The 19,074-nt window shown below is 40.2% G+C and overlaps 1 long non-coding RNA gene across 1 annotated transcript; it reads left to right on the forward strand.

Annotated features, from left to right (window-relative positions):
• The first annotated feature begins 1,060 nt into the window (after positions 1 to 1,060).
• Positions 1,061 to 6,241, forward strand: LOC120885794 (uncharacterized). Its single transcript, XR_005728514.2, has 3 exons — positions 1,061 to 1,499; positions 3,713 to 3,840; positions 6,061 to 6,241. It is a non-coding gene; the product is annotated as an uncharacterized LOC120885794 (long non-coding RNA).
• The last annotated feature ends 12,833 nt before the right edge of the window (positions 6,242 to 19,074 follow it).

Genomic DNA, 19,074 nt, shown 5'->3' on the forward strand with positions numbered 1-19,074 from the left:
GAAGGAATAATGACTCCAAGGTTTCTGAGTGGGAGAGTACAACTGTGAGAAGCTGACACTGAGTAGGGGTTGTCATAGAAGAGAAGATGACCACACCAATCCAGGGGTATCAGGGAAGACTTTCCACCGAGGTAGCACCTGAGCTGGGTTCCATAGAATGAACAGGAAGCAAAATGGAGAAAGGAGTGCAGGGAAAAACCCAGTCATTTCCTTTAGAGGCTCATAGGTGAATATTGCTGGAGTAGAAAGTACAGGAACAGAGAAGGGCAGGTGCAGAGGGCTTGTGTGATATGCTGAGGGGTTAGGGTTTTGCCCAGTTGGTGTTGGGCAGGGGGCACTGAAAGATTTAAAGTTAAGGCTACACAGTGTCAGATTAGCATGTCAGAAAAAAAGGGGGACTAGCGAAGAGGGGGCAATTCAGAGCATGGGTGGATAATGGTGGAGGATTGATACAGGCCAGCACAAAGACAGGGTCAGAAAAAAGGGGAAGCATGACCAAGAGCCAGGGGGAACTGAGAAGACTTGGTGATTATTGTTTGGGGCAGTGAGAAAGAAAGACACTTTGAAGACAGGTCATAGGGCTCAGGGAATGACCCAGCCCCTGGAGAGGGAGACCAAGATGGAGGCAAGGAAGGGATAATGGGAGGCAAGGAGAAGGGGCTCTAGCCAGTTGGTGGGGAGACAGGCTGAGCTTTGAGTGGGGAGAAAGGATGGAGAGTATGGATGAGAACCGACAGTGGGAAGGACAGGAGAAGTGAGCTTCTACCTGGGAAAGTAGCACCATCACTGGGTGGAGTGCATGGGCTTCCTGTTTCCCCCTGGGTAAGGAGGATGGCAAGAGAACCAGTCAATCACAGAGTCAGGTCAGCTCCACAGGCTTTGCCCCCTTCTCTAGGCTTTTCTGCCATTTGCCAAGCAGAGGTCTTCATTAACCCCACCAAGGGGTCCGGTGAGGCGGGGTGCTTGTCAGAGCCTAGGGGACCCCAGGAGCTTCTTCAGACTCTTGCCCACCCTGGAATCCAACTCAGGGTGTCTAGAGTGGCACCCAGGAACTAGTGTTTCCAGAAAATTTCGTAAAGGAGGTTCTGAAAAGTATCCTACCCACACCGATAGTTAAGAATCACTGAGGTACACAGGACTGAGTCCCGGAATTGGCGATGATGTGGGGGAAGATGGATTAGAATGGTTTGCAGAAACGGGTGGGCGTCAAGTGACTCAGGAAAGGAGGACAAGGAGAGGAGGTGGCTGTGTCTGCAGGCGCTGGAAAGAGCAGGGGCTCGGTTGTCGGTGGATCTGCCTCTCAAGACCGTTGCTAGGGCCGTGCCCACCCCTCCCCTGTGCCCTTTGTGTCACTTTCCCCCTTGGTGTTCGCTTTAGCCAGTGGCAGCCTACATCAATGTGCAGAGGATCAAAATACTAGAAGAGATTCTGAACCATCAAAGCCGAGCACAATGAGGATAAGCAGGCCTTTCTGAAGTTTCATGGCCATTCTTGTAGAGGTAAGGAAAGTGTGGGGAAGAAAACCCCCGAATTATTGACAATGTCAAGGCCCTGGGAATGCTCAGAAGCGTCGCAGTTCGTGCGCAGCACTGCCCTCTGCTGCTCACAGTCAGACCTGCAGCTGAGTGGCAATAGCTTCTTTGACTTCCTGAGGGGACCATGGAGAAGACAGGTGAGTTGGGTCAAGTCACGTGTCATCATGAAATCGACAGGTATGTCTCTTTAGGTACAAACTGAGTTTACAACTTTAGGTTTGGAGATTTTTTCCAGTTAATAGTGCTTCAATAAAGACAACTCGTCTAGGAAAAACATTCAGGCCCTGAAATTTTCCCTTATAAAACGTTTTCATGTATTAGTAACCATTGTATTCCCCTGGAGATAAGCTGCAGAAAAGTAGAATTTTTTTTCCTGAGTTTGGCAAACTTTCAGATAATGTCTAATAATTCTATGCTGTTAATAATAATGGCCAACATTAACATTTGTAGTCATCAGAACCTTCTGGGCATTACATTGATTTCACAACAACACAGTGAAACAAGAACTATTATAGTCTACACTTTACAGATGGGATACCTGAGGTATAAAGAGTCTAAATACCATGATCACAGAACCTTGGTAGAGCAAGGAATTAAACTCAGAACTACTATATAGTCTACTTGTTAAGGTCATGTCAACTACCTTATCATACAGACTCCAAAATTTGTAAATTGCTCCAACATCATAAATTTTTATTTCATACTCATGCAGTCGTCCTGAGCAGAGGTTTCTTGCAATTGAATACCTCTCTGCTTTCACACACTGTGATGTAGAAATCAGATCCCTTCTGACTTGTGATCTGCTAGTATCTGGTTCTGGTCATTTCCATACACCTCTAGCCAGTCAGAAGAAAAGAAAAGAGCTTGGAGAAAGCACTCTTGCTTCTTAACCTCTGTGGCTTACATTTCCATGGCAAGAACAAGTCCCTTGGCCACACTTAGATGCTAAGGGAGCTGGGAAAGGTAGTCTTCAGTGGTTCAGCTCCTCCCCAGCACCAACTCCACATCATGGAAGAGAGAGCAAGGATTTCAGTGGTTAGTTCGCAATCTCTGCCATACCTTGACTCAGTTCTCACCTTTGGGCATTATCCCAGGAGAGTACTGCAGCGAGTTCCCGAGCCTGGGGTCTTTCAGAAGTAAGTCATTTGTAAGGTGTTTTTCCTGCTGACAAAGCACTTTTGTACCTATTATCTCATTTAATCGTCACTGTTCCTATGAAGCAGTTAATTACCTTTATTTCACAGGTAACAGAAATACGCCTAAGCAGTCAGGTGGTTTGCCAAAATTCTCACAGCTGGGTCAACTATTTTCACGGCCAGATCCTGGAAACAGAGTGGCTGCTGCTAAGCTTAGGTAGGGCCTGACCAAAATGTTTTATGGAGAGTGAGAGCAGTAGGCTGTGAGCAGAAAGGAATTCTAAAATTGGAGCAATGGTAGGAGCAAAGAAAGGAGTAACAAGTTCTAGAGAAACAACAGGTTCTCTAAGTTTTCTCCTTGCGTTCTACTTTGATCAAATGTCACAGAACCCTGGCTTTACACCTCACAATTTGAAGATTTACACTGCAGAGTTTATGTGCCTTTGACCATTCTATGATGCTGTTGATTGCTATAGATTTTTTCCTTCTGGGAGATTAGGAAGCGTCTTCATTTTCTCTCCCACCCACCCCCTCCCACTTTGGACTTATCAACATCCCTGATAACAATCTGGTAATAAGGAGGGGCCTACTCTTATTTTTAATTCTCACAGAGCTTTCATTCTGAGTGAATTTAAATGTTTAAAGTTTTACTTTATGTTTTTATACAAGAAAGGAAAATAGTACACAAATATATAGGTACTCAGCAACTAAATTAAAATATGATCATTTTCCAAATATCTGTTATTGATTTCAAAATTAATTTTGTTATATCAGAGAATATACTTTGCTTGCTTTGATAAAAGGAAAATTTCTTGGGCCAGTTAAATGTAGTAGAATTTATTTGAGAAAAACAAAACAAATTTGCAAATCAAGTAGCTCCCAGATCCCATATCAGGTTCTTTTTAAAATATTTATTTTGTAATTAATAAAATAAAAACATAAACACTGTACACATTAATACAATGTGATATTTCCATTAAATATTAACTATTTAAATGAGGCTTAACATATTATGATTTGGATCTTAAATGTCCCCCAAAGGCTGTATGTTAAACACTTGGTCACCGGCTTATGAAGCTACTGGAAGATAAGAAGTGAGACTAGTGGAAGGAAGTTACATCATTGGGGACATGCCCTGTCTTCTCTCATTGGTTCCTGGTTACCATGAGGTGAGTGGCTTTGCCATTCTATGCTCCCTACCATGATGTTCTGAAGTCTCACCACAGGCTTCAAAACAATAGAATCAGCTGACCTGGACTGAAGCCTCTGAAACCATGAGCTAAAGTAAACTTTTCCTCCTTTAAGTTTATATCTCATGCATTTTGTCATAGTAACAGAAAGCTGACTAACACACTCATCTATCTCTTCAAACATTTATCATTTTTTATGATGGAAATTCTCAAAAATTCTTTCTCCTTGTTTTTTTTGAAATGTATAGTACATAATTGTTATTGCTTTGCTGTGCAATAGTACACCAGAACTTCTTGCCTCTAACTATAACTTAATACCCACTGATCAGCCTATCTTATAAGAGAGGCCTTTCTGCCCTACAGAGCTGGTTCTGAGAACTCCAGCCAACAGGATCAGACAGCATTTATAATAAACACAAAAGTGAAAAATAAAAATAACTAATTGGTTGCAGCCAGGTAAATGAACCAGTCAAATGATTGCCATTTCCTTAGTAAGCTGGCTGTCACTTCAACTAGCCAGAGCTCAGTTACAGTGATTCAACTTTATAATGGTCCGTTGGACAGGTATACAGTCCAAATCCATGGCCTCCAATAAAATATTACTTAACAGTTTTTAAATACTTTTACATTTCTAAGTTTTTTTTAATGGCACAAAATACAGTCTATCTTGGAGTATGTTCTATATGTTCTTGGTAAGAATGCTCATTCTGTGTTGTTGTGTAAAGTATTCTATATAACTACTATTCAGGTCAAGTTGATTGAGAGTATTGTTCAGGTCTACTAGATCCTTGCTAGTTTTCTTACTACCTGTTCTTTTGATAAATCTCTGACTATGTAATTGTAGATTTGACTACTTCTCCTTTGAGTTCTTTCAGTTTTTGCTTCATTTGTTTAGAGATTCTGTTGTTAGGTGCAAATACATTTAAGATTATTATGTCCCAATGAATTGATTCTTTGGTTTTTATGAAGTGTTTCTTTTATCTCTAAATTAGTTCTTGCTCTGAAATCTGTTTTGTCTGATGATAATGTAGCCATTTCAGTACAGTACATTTTCCCCTTTTTTACTTATGACCTATCGCTGTCTTTTTGTTTAAAGTGGATTTCTTGTATTCTGTTTTCCTTTCTAATTTTTGTTCCTTTATTTTCTATTTCATATCTTCTTTTAGATTATTTGAACCTTTAATATCGTTATTTGATTAATTTGTTTTTAATAATTAATGTTCTATTTCAATTTTTCTATTGATGTTCAGGCTATATCTTTAAAAAAAATCATTGGTGCTATAGGAGTTAGGTATACATACCTAAACTTTCATCTCTTTAATCTTGTACCTCTTTAGGTAAAATATAGAAGCCTTAAAACTCTATAGGTTCCTTTACCTCCCTTCCTATACCTAGACACATCAAATTCTCCACTACACAATTTTATGATTTTTTTTTTTTGCTTTCAAAGACAGACATATTTTAAGTAACTGGAGGGAACCAGAGTTTTACATTAACACAGATATTTACTGTATCTTGCTCTTCCTTCATTCTTTAAGTTTTGAGTTTTCCTCTAATGTCATCTCTCTTTGGTCTGACATCTTTTAGCATTTCTTTTCAACAGAGCTACCTGCAATAACTTCTTGTGTTTTTCCCTCATGACTACAGACCCCATGGGACCATGACTAGAGCCCACCTTGGGGTCAGATTATAAGAGGAAAAGGGGACCAACTCCTGAAAATTCATTTCTACAGTCCTCCTTTTCATTTTTACTCTCCTTTTCAATCCACCTGCTTTTCTTTATTCTTCAGAGTCTCAGGCAGTTATCATCTGGTTTACCTAGTATTTTTGTTATAATCAATGGAATAATCTATAATGGGTTTTTGCTATTTTGGACAGTCAAATTCCTTGATATTTAGCTTAATTTTCTTATTCCTACAAATTTTAATATGTCACATATTCATTATCTTTCAGTTTAAAATATTTCCTAATTTCCCTTGTGATTTTTTTCTTTGACCTATTAGTTAGTTAGAAGTGCCTTGTTTAAGTTCTAAATATCTAGAGCCTCTTCAGATATATTTTTCAATATAAAATTTTAGTTTAATTCTGATGTAGTCACAGAACAGATTCAGAATAATTTTTAGAAATATTTTTTCATTGTAAATGGCCACAATACCTTTATTTATTTATTTGTTTGTTTGTTTTTACATGGTGCTGAAGATTGAACCCAGTGTCTCACACATATTAGACAAGCGCTCTACCATGGAGTTAAAACCCAAGCTCCAGTCAGAATAATTTTAATTCAAATTAAATATATTGAGCTTGTTTTATGGTGAGTACAATTGTCTGTATTGATAAATAATATGTGGAACTTGAATGTGTTATTCTGCTGTTTTTGGTGTGAGGCTTTATAAATGTTAATTAGATCTATTACAGTTCAGTTCTATATTTCTACTGATTTTCTATTTGCTTGTTTTATCAATTAATAAGAAAATGTTGAAATTTTGTGTTTCTTTTTTTCAGTTTTGTTAGGTTTTTCCTTATATATTCTTTTAAGTTTTTTTTTTTTCAGTGTACAGTTGGCCTTCTGTATCTAGAGGTTCTGTTTCTGTAGTTTCACCCAAGAAATAATGAAAACTATTGGGGAAAAATTGTGTCTGTACCGAAAACATACAGACCTTTTTTCTTGTCATCATCTCCTGAAAAATACATAAAGCAACTCTTTATGTAGCATTTACATTATATTTGGTATTATAAGTAATCTAGAGATTATTTAAAGTATATAGGTAGATGTGCATAAGTCATATGCAAATAGTACACCATTTTATGTAATGGATTTTAGCACCCACATATTTGAGTATCCACAGAAATGTCTTAGAATTTTTCCAATATATTCATCCTTCTTAGATACTGAAGGACAACTGTGAGTACATACAGATTTCTATCTTCTTGTTGAATTGATCATTGTATTATCATGAATTTTTTTATCTTTGACAATAATCATTGTCTTAAAAAATCTATTACATCTAATATAAATATATTCATTCTAGTTTTACTTTGATTATTATTTTCCTAGCACATATTTTTCTATCTCAAACTTTAACTTCTCTGAGATTTTAAATATAAAGTGGGACAGTGGGTTTCTTGAAGGTAATATTTGTTGAGTCTTGATAGTTCATCTAGTATGATAATCTCTGCCTCTTAATTTAAATGTTTGGCCATTATATTTAATGCAATTATTGTTGTATTTAAATATAATAGTTTCCTATTTGTTTTTCTGTTTGTCCCAATTTACGTTTGTTTCTTTCTTTATCTTTTTACAACCCTCTTTTGAATAATAGAGTATATTTTATTGATTATTTATTTATTTTATTTATTATCGATATATTTTATTGTATCTTCTCTATTGGCTAATTGGCTATAGCTTTTTCTTTTTTGAAATTACTTTTGTAGTGATTATTCTAGAATTTATAATATGAAATTTTAAGTTAGTACCACCTATACTTATATAATAATATACCACCTCACCCCTGTATATTTCTCCTACTTTCTTCCATCCTTTGGGTTACACTGTTATACACCTTCTACCTGTGCTGTAAACCCCATATACATTATCATCTTTCTAAAACAAATACTTTAACTGTATATTCAATTATATAATAGTTATCATTTCTAGTTGTCTTTATTTCTTTGTACAGATCCAAATTTCTATTTAGTATTATTTACTTCAGCTTTAAAAATATCCTCTTTTATTTCTTCTAGTGTAAATTTGCTAGCAGTGAATCTAAATAGCCTTAGTTTGCCTAAAAATGGTTTTAGTTTTTACCTTGAGTTTTGGAGGATATTTTTGTTGTATATAGATTCTAGGGTTCTACATACATAGATATAGGAGATACAGACGGAGATAGAGATATTCTTTAAGTACTTTAAAAATGTCAGCCCTTTTTCTTTGGGATTCTATTGTTTCTAATGAGAAAACATAATTTTTATCCTTGTTCCTCTCTGTGTAATGTGTGTACAAGTGTCCTGTATGTGTGTTTTCTGGATACTTTGAGATTTTATCTTTTATATATTTTTTCCAGTAATTTCATTATGATACATTTTGGAGATGTCTTTATCTCATTTGAGTTTTGATGAACTTCTTGGGTTTGTGTGTATATGGTGTTTATCAAACTTGGGAAAAGATTAGCCATTGTTTCCTTAAATATTAATTCTGAAAAATATTGCCCCTTTCATGGGACTCTAGTTACATATGACAATCCACAAGTTACTGAAGCTCTGTTTTTAAAGATGTCCCCCCTCCTCTGAATAATTTTAATTGTTATATCTTCAAATTTACCGATTTTTTCCCTGTAGTATTTAATCCTGTTAAGTCAACCAAAGAAGTTTTTCATTCAAACAAACCACTAGTTGACCTAATACCATTTTTCCTTAATATTTTTAAATTCTACATTTATCTCATACTAAATTCTCCCAGGCATTTGAATTTAATGAACTTTCTATTCTTTTAGAAAGATATAGTCATGCTCTTTAAATTTTTGACATTATAACTTAATATATGTTAATGTACATGTCAAAATCTAGTAGAGTTAGTCTTTTCTTGATTCTTTAGCTTTTCTTCCTATTCTTAGTTTTCCACAAGACCTTTAAAGTCAGCTCCTCCAATTAAAAAATAACCCTGCTGATATTTTAAACTTTATATTTACAAGGTAACAAGGATAATTAACGTTTTCTATGTCACATCTTCCTATGCATGAATGGGGTTGTCTTTTCCTTTTATTTTTCAAATTTTCTTTTGCATCCTAAGTAGCATAAAGTTTTCTTTATATAGGCCTCAAATATTTCTTATTTTTAGGTATTTTATGTTATTGTTGTGAGATAATAAATGAGATCTCTATAAATGAGATCTTCTCATTATAATATGTTCTAAATACCTTTGATTTCATATAGAAAAGTGTTAATCTCCATGTTAGTCGTGTCCTAACCATTTTATTGTATTCCATTATTGTTTCCCTTTCATTTGCTTATATTTTTTCAGGTGTATGACCCAATACCTAGAAGTGGGGCTTTATTGAATTTGCATGTTCTTTTTCATATTGTCCTGATATTGCCTGTGACTTTTTTTCTTTAGTTTTGAATATTTTAAACATATTTATTTTAAAACCTTTCCAGTTATCCCATTTTCTGGAGCGTCAATTTTTCCCAACTATTTAATCTACTGACTTTATTTCAATAGATTATGTATTGAAATAAAACATGGAATTAGACGTGCTTTGCCATGAGCTCATCTTCAGTACGGACAGTTTCCTGTTGAGTCCCACGAGCCTGTCTTTTGCAGGCATCTGTATGATTTGGTTCACATTTTCCTCTGCTGGGTGCATTCTTAGATAATTTTTATGTTTATTTTTTGACTATAACTTCCCTTAGTTATGGTTTGGAGGATTTTTTGACTATCACCCACACATGGTACAATTTTGGAAGTTTGATTTCTCAAGGTCTACTCTTCCAACACCCACAACACGGGCAGATGGTCAACTTCCTGCTGCATCCTAAGACCAGTGGGCAGAGTTTTTCTAGTCCTTATTTCATGAAGGGAACATCCCTTTTTGGCTTTCCGATTTATTCAAATAGGTCAGTTCTGCTTCTTATCACACATAAGCCTAAGGCCTAATCCTCAATTCTATCCGTCTTAGATTCCCATCTTCTATGCTGGCCCCTATTTCTAATATTCCTACAAACCATTTGTATGTAGCACCTACTCAATTTTAGGTGTTTAAATTTCTATTGAGAATTTTCCTTGCTTGTGGTTGAGTTTGGGTGGGAAATGGTGAGGATAATAACACCACCAGCAATCACATTTTGTTGTTATATTTTGTCCAAAATTCATATGGGTTTGCAGTGTATTGGGAAACTTCCCACATCAGTTCCGTCTGTCTTTCCTGGTCCTTCAAGTAGTTTAAAGGATACGTGCTCTTTCCTGTCACAAGCAGAAATACTTAACCTCGGGATATCTTGGGCTCCAGAGTGTGAAAAACAAACCCAAACACAACAAAACTAACATTTATTGGGCACTTATTTTGGGCCAGGAACTGAGATTATTTTCTAGCATATAAAATGGAATGAAGTGGGGTCACTTTCTTATAAGACATCCCTCTTCATGCACAGGGTAGGAGATCAGTTGGCTGTACTATGGTAAGTTCTTAAAGGAAGGCAGGAACAGTGCATTTGCAGGGAAATGTCTAAAGGTCCTGTGTATGACTGTGAAACAGAGATGACTGTGCACCTGTTTTCTTCTTCTTCCTCTTCTCTTTCTCTCCTTCTGCTTCTTTTTCTTTTATATATCCTTGTAATAAGAAGGAAAAGGGGAGGTAGGCATCAGGAGGTTGGCGAGAGAGCACTGGATTGGAGGGTCAGGATCCTTGGCTAATCAGCCCTAGGGCTCTCAACCCAGCTGCCTTTCAGATGTGCCCACCTGAGGTCCTGACCTAGCAATTTTGGAGTGGGCCCAAGCATTTATATATCTAGACGCTTCTTTGGGTGATTTTAATGTCATGTTGGGATACATAGCTACTATTGAAAGCAACATCACACTGTCTCTCAGCACAGGGCTCTCGTTTTTCACTTCATTTGAAAGTAAACTTCCACGGACCTCTGGAAACGCAGGCTCCTCTGCTCCCACATATCCCCACTTTGGTGTACACATTTCTACACTTAGAATTAGGCGTCATACTCAAGGAAAAGCCAGAGAAAATCTGAAGCTATTGAGAAGCGACCGGGGCCATTGAATTCATTTTTGGGGCTGCCATAACAAAGTACCAGTAACTGGGTGACTTAGAGCCACATAAATACATGACCTCGCTATAGGACTTTGGGTATATCTTTTTAATCCCCATCCTTTCTGTGCCTCAGTAGCCTTAACAGCAATTCCTGATCATTTTCAGATCTGGAATTCTATTCCAATACACGATAGTTGCCCAAGAGAGGGCTATTTTTGTAACATTTGTCATTGTTATTAATACCATTATGCAATCTCACTGATTTTTCGAAGCTTAGATAGTATTTTCCTGGGAGAACAGTTTTAGTAAGCTCAAATAACAAGCAGACTAGTTTTTCTGTCCTTCAGTGCTGTCATTCGGCTTCCCACAATTAAGTAATGATAATTGATGGAACAGCTTAGCCAGTTAGATGACCTGCTTCTACACATTGTGTTATGGAGTGACGAGGCTGAGTTTCATGCTCTGTGGAATCTACCTTATTGATTTACAGTCACATCAGTAGTGGGGGAGGAGGTAGGCTTAAGAGCGTAAACAGTAATTGTTAGTGAACCCCGTTGGAGGATGACAGGGAGGTACTAAAAGGCCAAGGTTCCAAATGTTTCTCATTAATTACCTTCAAAACAAAACTCTCAGCCTAAAAGCCCTAATTAGGGAGCAGCACATGGCTTAGACAGCCGTGGTGGTAGATTTCCTAATGTACTGGTTTTCATTTTGAGAATTGGAGTCGTGCAATGGAAAAAAATGTGGATTCTGGAGCCAGCCAGACTGGGCTCAAAATCTGGCTCTCCCTCTGACCAGCATCAGGACAGTGGGCAAGCTACGGGGCCACTCAGTGCCTCAGTCCCCTCCTCTGAAATACAGAGATAATGAAAATAATGACACCTGCCTCACAAAACTATTGCACAGATTAGATCAGTTGAGACGTGAAGAACACTTGGAACTGGGCCTGGGTCCTGTAAATTTAAATGATGTAATTATTTGCACTAAGACAAGGACATAATCCATAAGAACCAATTTCAAAGAAAGTTGAGACAAATGTCAGGCTTGTGATGAGATTTAGGGTGTGTGTTGGCCATTTCTGAAGCCCTTACATGGCACGGTCTGGTTTTTCCATGTGGAAAGCCAGCCTTGTGTGGAGCACAAGCCACCCCAGGTGGCCAGGTCAGCAAGGACTAAATGAGGGTTCTAGAGTCGTCTTTCAGGCCTGACCAAAGGACATTGAATTGGGCAGCTCATGGCTCTCTTTCCCTTTTTCAGTACTGAGCCTCTTTCTTTCTGCTCTCTTTCTCTCACTCCTGTTCCATTTCCTCTGTCCTCCTCTTTTCCCTCTCCCCAGGCTAGATCTTCTCTACATCATCTTTGTAGCCCCATATGCAGGTCTGACACAAGCCCCCAACTTATTTCAGCCTTGCCCATCCCAAACTGAACCCTCCTGTTCTTCCCAGAAGATGGTGGAGACTTGCCCATGAGAAGCCTCCTGAATCCCAAACTGAAAAGAGTCATCACAGGTGACACTTGAGAAGGGGTGGGTGGCTGCTTGGGTTAGCTGTTCTCCTGGCAAACTCCCCGCCCCCCCCACACACACACACTTTGCTCCGGGCAGTTTTCAGAATGCAAACATGCCAGTTTGGCTTGACCTCTTATTAACTAGGACCCAGGATTTGTGTCCATTTTGGTTTTAACTAGAAGAACACGAAGCGTGGGGTCAACTGTGCAGAAGTAAGAAATGGGAGCAAAGAGATTAAAGCCGTGTTTTGTTCTCATGGGAAAGTTAGATGCTTTGAGAATATTGAGTCGTTATTGAGCCCTCCTCATTATCTCTACGAAGGAGGAGGACAGAAACAACCCATCGAGGGCAAACTGACTTCTGTGGCTCTTTTAATGAGTTCTTCGCAATTGGATTTAGGTACTCTCGTTTTTCACTTAAATAATTTTTATCGACCTCTGAAAACATGAGCTTCTCTGCTCTCACATATCCCTCCTTGTATGTCCACGTTTTCACATCTGGAACTATGTGTTGTACCAGTGACCAAAGATGCACAAAGCAGAACCTGATGAGAAGCCCGTGGGACTTCTGGGTTTGTTTGCTTGGTCCGCACTAACTGGTGCCTTAGAATTACAGAAAATGTGCTGTCTCACAGTTCTGGGGGATGGAAGTTTGAGACTAAAGTCTTGGCAGAGCCACCCTCGTTTCTGGTAATTCCTTGGTGTGTGGTGGCATAACTCTGATCTCCATGTGGCCTTCTCCCTGTGTGCATGTCTATGTCCAAATTTCCCCATTTTATAAGGATGTCAGTCACATGGGATCTGCAGCCTGCCCCACTCCAGACTGAACTCATGTAGCTGGGTACATCTGTCATAACTCAATTTCCATAGAAGCTCATATCCTGCGATGCTGGGAGTTAGGACTTCAAATATAAATTTGGGGAATACAGTTCAATTCATGACAGCCATAGCTCTGTCCTGCAGACGTGATTCCATGAAATCATGAGGAAGTGCTTTTTGCACAGACTATTCCATAGCACCAGACTTAGGGGTTCCATGGCTGCACTTTGGATGGGATTACCCTGATACATGTGCTTGAAATCAGGCCAGAAATGTGGGCAGTGGCTTGGAGACAGTGTAAAGGTTTTGTATTTTATCCCAATGGCAACGGGGGGTGGGGCAGGGTGGGGAGGACTGAATGTTTATAAACAGGAGAAGGGTGGTCAGACTCTAAAAGGATGGGTGAGAAGTCAGTGACAAGAAGAATGGAGGGGGGAAGACAAGGCTGATGTAATTATTCAAGGAAGTGGGAGACCTGACTATACCTTCATAGTGGTAATGGGAATGTGGGGCAGATGCCTCAGAAAAATATCTGTGATTTATATATCAGGGTGCCTAGAGAAGAGCAGCTTACACTGTGGGTTGTTTTAGCAAAGGAACTGCCAGTTGGAGATTGCTGGCAAGGAGAACTATCATTTGGGTTTCCAGAGATGGGCACTTTAATTTTGGGATAGAGGGCCTTGTGTTCAAACAAGTCACCAGGATAGACCATCTAGTTACTCCAAAACAATGAGTTATTCTTGGAATAAATGGTGAAGACATCACAAACCAGAAAATGGTGACTGCAGAGTGAGATGTGAAATGGTAAAGAATTTTAGACAAAAGTGTTCCTGGATGAAGGTTGCAGATGGAATTATTGGTAGCCCTATGTATTAGTTTACTCTTGGCTGCTGCAAAAACAACTACCACAAACTTAGTGATCTATAACAATACAAATTTATGTTTTTAATGGTCTTGTAGGTCATGAGTCCCATGTGGCTCTCACAAGGCTACAGTCAAGGTGCTGGTGTGGCTGGTTCCTTTCTAGAAGGTATAAGACTCTTCTTCCACTTCTAAGGCCACTTGCATTCCTTTGCTTGTGGTCCCTTCCTTCACCTTCGAAGCCAGCAACACAGTATCTCTCTGGCCCTTTTTCCAACATCATGTATCTTTGTATGGCCCTCTCTTCTGCTTCCCTCTTCTACTTTTAACAATACTTGTTATTACACTGGGCTCCCCTGGATGGTGCAGGGTGCTCTGTTGACCTCAGTCAGCTAATTAGCATGCTCATTTCCATCTGAAACCTTGATCCCATTTGTCACATACCCTAATGTATTCATAGACTCTGGGGATTAGGACATGTATATCTGTGGACACTATTATGCTGCTTCCATAGTCTACATGATTTTTTTGGAATTAGTATAATGCTGAAATGCAAGGTGGAGTAGTATGGTTGTCTTCTCTGGGCCCTGCTGAATCAGAGGGTCTTTTCTTTAAATAATTGAGGGTTCCAGAGCCAATTGTGCTGGGATAGCATGAGTAGGTCGTAGACCAGGAGAAGGGAACAAGGCTTCCTGCCTTTTGGGGTGAAGGGTTTGGAAGGGTCAGTGTTGGCTAATTATTTCCAACGAGGTAGGGGCAGCCTGAGAAAAGCTAGACACAACCCTGAGGATGGGGTTTGGAGCCCCAGGAGGTACATAGGGAGTGTTATCCCCCAGATATTCAGGGAACATCACCATCTGTCCTAGACAAGGGAGTTTCTGGGAAGATGTTGGGAAGGGTGTAGGGGTCATGCCCCCACTCACAGTGAATCTCCATGTGGGCAAAGCACATCCTGGAGAAAAGAGTCACAAGTGAGCTCCAGGTGAAGCGAGAGGTTAGGAGTGCAGCTATGGAACCACAAGTAGCCAGTGGGAGTGACAATTGCTTGTACACTTGAGTTGATCCCTTAGGGATTCCCATAAATGGCAGAGAGAGATGCTGGGTGGCAGGCTGGCTTTCTGCTAACCCCAGGCAGATGGGAATGTGAACAGTAAAGAGATAAGTTTTATTTTAGGCCACTGCAGCAGATATCCAGGTTTTGGTTGGAAGGCAGTTCTCCAGAGTTCTGAAGTGAGGGGGCCACAGGAGATGGTTGTAGATGAGGAGTTTGGCTCATGCTCAGATTTGTAGCTGCAGAAAGGAATGGAATCTTGGTGTGTGGGGGTGCACTTCTGGAAAGGCTGAGGTAGAGGTGATGCATCCATTTGCCTCTTGTGTCTGGGCCATGCAGACCTGTGACTGCCTGTGAGGACCCTGTGAGGTCTTGGGGTTGGAGCTGCAAGTTTTACTGAGCACCAGCTGGAGGTGAGGGGGATGATCCTAATCACACTTAACAGGGAGAGGTGTTAGTACAAAGGCGCCCTATGTCTCAGGAAGTGGGGCCTCCCCATCTCTCCCAGGGCTGTAGGAGGGAGTGGGCTCCTTATTCAGGTTCCATTTTCAAAGGGAGGTACAGTTTCTTGGGTGATCTCAGTGAAGGAGACTTTTTGATGAGGGCTTTTTGTTCTCCTGACCTTCTCACGTTCCCTTTGTACCATCTCCTCACCACCATGGCTTATCTTTGTCCTTTCTCAGAGGAAGGGTTTGGGTCAAACTGTGCACTTCATATTGCTAATCTTCCTTAACTAAAAGAAAAAAGAAAGAGCTGAATTTATAGTTGCAAACACCTAGCCCACGGTTGTCCCTAGAGTTACGTGTTCCTTTAGTCTTGAGGGTCCAAATGCATATTGGGGAAAATACCAAATGGTTAATGGGTCAGTGATAAGCAGCTTCCAGTGGCTATAATTCCTTCAGGTTCTGGGAACAGTGAGAGTTAACCAGTCCTCAATACCGGCCCCAAAGGGCATTTTGTTTTGGTGTGCCTTTTCCTTAGGCCATGTCTAGTTGTGCCTTCATCTCTAATTTGCTCATCCAGCTTGCTGTGTGCTGTGAGTCTCTACCCTTGAGGGACTGAGCAGAGACAGGTGCTGCTCTCAGGAAATAGCTGCTGAGAGGCAGTGTGTGAGTGATCCCAGTCCCAACCTTAGCAAGAGGGAGTGGAAGTTCTGTCAGAGTTCAGAGAGGGTAGAAGGGACTGTAGAGGGTTTGAGTAGTTGCAAAAAGACTTTACATTTATTTTATTTATAATTTTCATCATTTTTTTAGAGAGAAGATTTATGTTATATTGCTCAGGCTGATCTCAATTACCAGGGCTCCCGTGACTGGTCTCCTGCCTTAGCCTCCTGAGTAGTTGAAACTTTTTTTAAAATTAGCCCTTGAAGGATTGTCTCAGCAGAGAAGTGTCTAGGACACTTTAGATGGAGTGGAGAGAGCTAAGGGACGTGGTAATTATGTATGGGATATAATTGTGTGCATGCCTGTGTGCACATGCATACACACAATTACACATAACTATTATATTATATATAATAGTTATGTGTAAATGGGACAAAATGCAAAAGGTTAAAATGATCAAAGTCTCCTTGTCTTCTTGTTCCTTATTACTCAGTTCTTTCCATAGAGGCAAAGTTAAGACAAGATTTAACAAATACAGCTGGGCATGGTGGCACATGCCTGTAATCCCAGCAACTTGAAAGCCTGAGGCAGGAGGATCTCAATTTCGAGGCCAGCCTCTGCAACTTCACGAGATCCTAAGCAACTGCCTGAAAACAAAAATATAAAAGGGGCTGGGGATGGAGCTCAATGGTTAAGCACCCCTAAATCTAATCCTCAGTACAAAAACAAACACACAAACAAACAGCAACCCCCTCCCACACACACCCATGGCTGGATGGTTGAACCATCTTTTAAGAAGTATCAAACATGCATGAGTTCATTGTTTTCTCCGCAGTGCATTATGTGGCAACTCTTTCCAACCACTAAATCCTCATGAAGGAGACTTCACACACCATTCTTTTAGGGACCAAATTCCCTTCCCAAGATGCAGAAAATTTGAGACCAAAGGTAATTATATAATGTTAGCCACACTTGTCCCCACCCAGGAATCCACAACAGTCTCAAGACGACTCTGGGCTCCCACAGGCTATGGGTTGTGGGTTGGTGCCCAGACTTAAGAAACTGGGAGGCTCTATCTGAATTTAAATGGAAAAGAGATTGGCTCCTGTGGAGACCAGGGCAGCCTGGACCAGAGGCAGGGCTGCCCCTGTCCCAAGCTGATGAGCAAAGCGGGTGCCCAGGGGACCCAGAGAACCAGCCCCCATGGCACTGACAGGAGTAGGTTCTGGAGACCGTGGGGAAGAAAGCTGAGCACACAGATGCTCTCCAGTTCCTCCCAGATGGGTTTCCTGACCAGAGAGAACTCCCGCGTGGAAAGGTTATAAGGGAAAGATTCAGATTTTTCTTCCCCTGCTGTGAAATCAATTAAAAACAGGATGGATACAAAATGGTTTTATAACCTCCTCCACCTCCTGGCTTGCTTTCTTTTTGGGGTTGGGCCAGCCCAGAGTGGAGAGAGACAGGAGTCTCATGGTCTGAAAATTCTGCGGCAGTTTAAATAATAGTGACCTATTGCTCCAGCTCTCCTCAGGGGACCCGAGACTGGAGGAGGAAATGTCTCCCTGGAAAACAGACAGAGGAAGGAGGATCCTGTGGAGAAGGGAACAAGGGGGAGAGGCCTGTATCCAGCCTCAGCTTCTGCTGCTCCCAGGTTCCTTCAGAATCTGTCTAACCTGAGTTGGGGGGGGCGGGGAGAGACCAGTTTTCAAAGAAAATTTAATTCCCACTGAGTACTTTAAAGAGCTTGTTTTGCTTTCACATAATTGCTTGACATCAACCAACATCAATAATTTTCATTCCTACTTTGATCTATAAAAAATGATAATAGATAACTTTTATTGAGTACCATTTTGAGTCAGGCACATAGTGAAACACCTTGCTTAAATGAACTCTAATTCATATAACATCACTGAAGATAAAGTAATATGTTCTCCAATTTAGACATAAGGAAAATGAGGCTCAGAGAGGCTAAGTAACCTACCCAAGAGCAAACAGCTGGTAATTGGCAAAACCAGAATCCAAGTCTGCTTCCACTCTCACTAAGTTGTTGATGATGATGATAATAATAATAATAATAATAATAATAATAATAATAATAATAGTAAGAGTTCAACAAATTAGAACTGTTATTATTGTGTGCCTGATATTTGGTGTATCCTCCTAACAAACCTATGAGGAAGGTTCCAAGCTCCCTTTTACAGAAAAAGCCATAGTTAAGGAAATAGCTCAGTGTCATTGAGCTGAGTTGGTGAGGTCTCGCCTTGAAGCAGGGTCTTTGGGTTCTTTAATGTCAGCATTCCGTCCAAGGAAGCCATGAACTTCAGGAACCTAGAAAGGTGTTTTTTTTGTACTGGGTGCTTCCAGTGGGTACTCTGAGACCAGAGAGGGGCCCCAGCTTGCTGTCCCTGGAGCTGAAGCTGAATTGGGCTGAGAAGAGCAGCCTCTGCCAACACACATTGTTCTCAGCAGCAAGAAATGTTTCCCAGCGCCTTGGCCAACTTGGCTGCGGCATCTTAGACATCTTGAGGGACATAGTTTTAAGCATCTTTAAATGGATCGACAGACTTCATTGTCAGGACATGCTGCTTCAGACTGCAGAGCTGCTCACATTTTTCCCAATGAAGGGTATTATCTGGAACTAACTCATCATTTCAGAGTCTGGCCACCTAGGGTTCTATTTGTACACCCAATGCAAAATCATGTGAATGAGCTTCCGTGGCTCATCCATCCCTCCATAGCTATCAGACAGTTCCTATCTGGGTTTTGGCATCTCTGTCTTCTCTGAACTTCTATTTTTCTAAAGCTTAGCCTCTCCAAAATATCTTGGAGAGTCTTGAAACCCTCATCTTCACTTACTTGCTCCTATTTTTCCCTCACCCTTAAGTCTATATTCCATAAACAATAGCAATGGAAAGACAATCTAAGGTTGCTGGCATTGAGAAATAGCCAAAACATTTTCAAATCTATTATGTGTTTTAGGACTCTTAATAACCCAAAGAGAGAAAGCAGTATGAACTTAGGTTTGTTAAAAAAAAAAAAAAAAAAAAAAAGAAGAAGAAGACTCTGTTAGTGTCTGAAGCAGGACTAGAACATTGTTTCCCCCTGGATCCCATAGTCC

The sequence above is a fragment of the Ictidomys tridecemlineatus genome, chromosome 1, assembly GCF_052094955.1.
Source record: "Ictidomys tridecemlineatus isolate mIctTri1 chromosome 1, mIctTri1.hap1, whole genome shotgun sequence".
NCBI classification, from domain to species: Eukaryota; Metazoa; Chordata; class Mammalia; order Rodentia; family Sciuridae; genus Ictidomys; species Ictidomys tridecemlineatus.